General features: G+C 35.6%; 1 long non-coding RNA gene across 1 annotated transcript; it reads left to right on the top strand.

Annotated features, from left to right (window-relative positions):
* The first annotated feature begins 228 nt into the window (after positions 1–228).
* Positions 229–4,089, top strand: LOC131611451 (uncharacterized). The gene is made up of 3 exons (XR_009286908.1): positions 229–399; positions 1,939–2,167; positions 3,437–4,089. It is a non-coding gene; the product is annotated as an uncharacterized LOC131611451 (long non-coding RNA).
* Positions 4,090–5,119: the final 1,030 nt, after the last annotated feature.

Genomic DNA, 5,119 nt, shown 5'->3' with positions numbered 1-5,119 from the left:
ATTAGAATTTTACCTCTATTTTGTTTCATAATCCGATTAAGCGACTTTGTTTGCATTTCCTGGTTATTTCTAATAAGTGTGCTAGCTTGTGCAAGGTACTTCGAGAGAGTTCGGTTGGGATTCAATTGCGTTGTGTTCCACTTTATTTGTGGGACACAAACTTATTCTTGATCTCTCATCCATTAAGATGTATTCATGTATTGTCTGGATTGTATTTCTTGCAGGTTGCTTGTGTGGTTGTGTTTGATACGCACCACATAGCGGTTGTGATTTATTTCCGCACCGCATTGCTTTGACGCTTATGCTGCTGGATTCCTGGCTTTGCTGGATGTTAGATTACGTGAAGTTTCTTAGTTCTGCTTACGCTTGCTAGCTCACTGCGGATTTGCTATCCGCTTGGTATCCCCTTTATCTCTTTTACTATTCCGCGCACCATATCTTGCCATGAGAAGTAGGGTAGGCATGCAGCATCATATTTGCCATGAGAAGTAGGACCTAGACATTCATCTGGCCAAGCCCTCGAAAGAGGCTCTGTTTTTGTTTGTTTATTATTCCTTGATTCTTTCTTTTTACTTTCATCCTGTCTCGGGTGGCTTTCCCCGTTGACAATAGCTTCGGATGGCTTTCCCCGTTAGCTAACAGTCTGTGTTGTGCCTGTCTCGGGTGGCTTTCCCCGTTGACAGTAGTTTCGGGTGACTTTCTCCGTTAGCTAACAGTCTGTGTTGTGCCTGTCTCGGGTGGCTTTCCCCGTTGACAGTAGTTTCGGGTGACTTTCTCCGTTAGCTAACAGTCTGTGGCATACCTGTCTCGGGTGGCTTTCCCCGTTGACAATAGCTTCGGGTGGCTTTCCCCGTTAGCTAAGAGTCTGTAGTGTATCTATCTCGGGTGGCTTTCCCCGTGGATAGTAGCTTCGGGTGGCTTTCCCCGTTAGCTAAAGCACTTCCCCTATCCCTAGGTCACTACTTCGGTAGTTTGCTTGCTTTACGAGCCGAGCTCGTTTGTGTGCTGCATTTGCATTGTTTACTACTTCGGTAGTTTGTTTGTTTCTCGAGCGGAGCTCGATTGTATGTTATATCTTCATGATACCGGTTCACTATCTTCTTATCTGCGATGCTTGTTCGTATGATATCCTTGTGATGCTTGTTCACACACTTGCACATGTATGCCTGTTACATGTTGTTTGCGATGCCTGTTCGCCTTCATCACTTGTGATGTCTGTTCACACACTCACATTCGTGTATGCCTGTTACGCGTTTGTTTTCTGTTTGCGATGCCTGTTCGTATATTCTTATTTGTGATGCCTGTTCACATGTCATGTTTGCTAGGATCTTTGTGATGCTCCTTGTTTGCATGCTCCCTTAGGGTGATCGGTTCCGTTTCTCTAGGAGACGCGAATCGAGATAGAAACAAAAACTTTTGGGCCAAACTACGGCGCTCTGATTTCTCCATTGCACATTGGAGGTACGTAGGCACAGGGTATGAACACCCTAGCGAGCGACTTTTCTCTTTTTTTCTTTATTTTGTTCGAACTATTCTTTTTGTTGTTGTTTTGTTTGACCTTTTCTTCTTATCATGTTTGTGTACTATTTGCATGTTTCCTGTTATCTTGTATATCCTTCCATTGCATGTTTTCCTTAGCACATAGCATGTTACACACACACACCCTTAGATTAGAAAATTAGCAAGAATGGATCCTGTGGAGTACCACAGACGTGAGGGGTGCTAATACCTTCCCCTCACGTAACAGACACCCTTACCCTTTCTCTGAGACCATTGCTTGTTATTTGGTTTTCTTCGATATTTTCCATTCCTGTGCGTAGGATAAATATATGTTCGATGGCGACTTCATTGTTTTGTTTCGATGAGTTTTCTAGTTGCTTCAGAAGTGCATTATTATTATAGAGTAATAATAATTTAAATAGATTAATATTTTTGTAGAGATGTGGATGGCTTAATGGTAATCTTAAGCGGTTAAGTGAGGGCATAATGGGAAGATTGTATTAGAGGTCTAAGGGCCATATTTGGGAAAACAAGGAAAAGTGAAAACATAATTTTTGCGGAACCGATCGTAGAAGTGAGAAGAGGAGAGAAGAGGCTAGGGCACAAAGGGGAAGAGGAGAAATCAATAGAACGAGAAGAAGCAGAGCTTTTTGCTAAAATTTCTAAGGTAAGGGTGGGGTTCCAACCTTCTAATAGGTGGCATAATTGTGGGTATGTAGGGATAATCATATGTTAGGTTTTGATATGGGTTGTTCATAAGGAATTAGCCAATAGTGATTGAAATTCAATTATTTGATGTGATGATATTGTTGTATTTGTGTGTTATCTGAATTGGTATTATAGTACTTTGTTTAAATGATTTTTTGATGAAAAAAGTTTGGAATTTGGTCTAAAGAGGAGGATTTTCATAGCAGAGAAATCTGCACAATTTTTGAAACTGGGACCGCAGGAACCGGTTCCTAGTTTGGGGGAACCGGGTTCCCAACCCCTCTGTTACGTTAAAAACCAATTTTTGAACATGGGAACCAGTTCCCAGTTTGGGGGAATCGGGTTCCCAGACCCTTTGCCACGTGAAAATACAATTTTTGAAGATGGGAACCGGTTCCCATATTTGGGGAACCAAGTTCCACTGAGTCAATTTTTCTGAAAACTTCTAAAAATCATATCTTGTGACCCGGGTGTTAGTTTGACGCACCGTTTCAATCGTGGCGAAGCTGAAAACATTTTCTAATTAATGAGACTGAATTAAGAACCTTTTGAGAATATTTCTAAAGATGTATAATTCCGGTGTTTGTTGTAAACTGAACTCTAATAGTGCCAAAACGAGTAACCAATGCTTGATTGTGTTGATTGATCTATGTAAATGATAAATGAATGATGTTGCATTATGATATTGTTGTATGATGATGATAATTGTTGTTGCTTTGATTGGAAGTTGAAGAAGGCTTACGCCTTGATGTTTCATAATGACGACGTTGTTGGCCTGAATTTCCATGTTGTAGAGAGCTTACACTCTGGAAATTATATATGTTGTTGTTGCATGGTCTATGTCGCTTGCATTCATTCGGTGAAGGCTTATGCCTTGTTGTTGGCCTGAAATGGCATATTGTTGAGGGCTTACGCCCTGTTGTTGAAGGCTTACGCCTTGTTATTGCCCATTATTTGGCATTTTGGAGAGGGCTTATGCCTTGAGGTACCACATGCATGAAGTCGAGTCAGTGTCATAACACGAAGGTGTTTGTTGCATAATGATTAAACGTGCTTGTGTATGTGTTGTATATGTGGATTAAATGGATGTGATATAAACTTTAGATGCATGAATTTAATTAATACTTATGAGATATCTATTGCATAGTTACCATTATATGATTTATTAGATTGTTGTGATATCTCACCCCTTCTGTTTGAATGTTACCTCTACGTGGGTAACATGCAGGTGACAAGGATTAGAGTAGCCGAGGTATGGAGCGTCGCCTAGTATCGCGTAGATAGAGTCGGGTTGTGCTCTGATACCTAACACCGGGGATGAACGCTTTATTTCATGTTATGAATTGTTTGTTTTGAAGATTTTAAAATTGTTGAGTACCCTTCTGACTATGTTGGGAAGATGTTATTCTAAATTGTATGAGATGATGATTTCTTTGTGTTGGCTTATTTCCGCTGCATTAATAGAGAAAAGTTAAATTCTATGGTATTTTATGTCGGTTCATCCGATCATTTGTGTTATGTATCTTTGATTTCAAATCTGAGCAATAATTGTTTGATGTTTCGATGTAGCATCCCATTTAATAATGATTGACATGTTGTATTTACTCTGATTATCTATTTAGTTATACGATGGGGAAATGGGGTGTTACATGCTTTCCTCACTTTGAATCTCACTTTAGTATCAGAGTATCTTGCAGGTACACCCCTTCTCTTCTGGACCGACCACAATTCGAGTGTTGAAGGCCACTGAAGATCCTTCTAATCGAGTTTGGATCAATACCTAACAGGACATCCAAGTCTCCATGTTATTGTAGAAGAAACACACACTTATACTTTTTTTTCTGGACAACATATATTATTAGTTACAATATGTTTTCTATTTCTCCTCTGGTAGAATACTGATGTATTTTTTTTTAAAGTTTTAGTCAATAAAAATATTTTTCTTATTAAATTACAAGTCTAATATCAATATATAATTTTTAAAGGAAATTTTTCATAATTTATTTTCAACTCATATGATTTTTTAAATAAATTTTAAATATATTGACATGTAATCTCAAAATAAAACAAAAATTGCACCTAGTTGAATTTCTTAATCATCTTTAAAATGATTTTTTTTTTTATAATAGTGAGCTGAGAAACTATATTCATTTCTATTAACTACGAAGAAAATATATAGAGTAAAAGAAACAGTAATGCGAACTATTAATAATGTCATTCATTTTAAAATTATTTACATTTGCAAAAAATTAAAATAGTAAAAATCTAATATTATAGTTTATTCACTTTACTTTAACCAATGTTATCAAATGTCATGTCCGTTTGATGCTTTTTCAACTTTCATTTTTTTTATTTTATTTTTTACTCTTTTATTCACCATCTCATTATTGTTTTAAATTAAATTCATTTTTCTTTTATATTTATTTCTCTTTTCATATCATTATTTTATCTTTTCTACCCTTCTAATAATTATAAATTTATTAAAAATTATTTGTAACATATTAATATGTATAATTATGTATATAATTATTATAATAAATATTATTGGTGTATAAATGTATACAATATTGACATTTAATTTTGTTTTTATGACATATTTAATCAATTCTATTTATTTATTATTACTAACATGCTAATTAATCTATTTTCAAAATTTATTTTAAATTGTATAAAATTAAGAATTTATTTTATCAAATTAGATAATACTTAATAGTCTTTACTCACAATTAACTTTCCATCTCAATTGTCATTATTTGAGACACAACATTCTTATTTTCAAATGTCAAAATTTCTCTTTTTCTCACGCGTAACTATTAATAAAATATCTATTTTATTTTAACTAACCATTATTTTTATTTGAGACAAAAAATTCTTATTTTTAAATATCACAATTTCTCTTTTTCTCACAGGT

Source organism: Vicia villosa, linkage group LG6 (genome assembly GCF_029867415.1).
Source record: "Vicia villosa cultivar HV-30 ecotype Madison, WI linkage group LG6, Vvil1.0, whole genome shotgun sequence".
Classification (NCBI taxonomy): Eukaryota; Viridiplantae; Streptophyta; class Magnoliopsida; order Fabales; family Fabaceae; genus Vicia; species Vicia villosa.
This window is presented reverse-complemented; position numbering and strand designations above follow the sequence as displayed.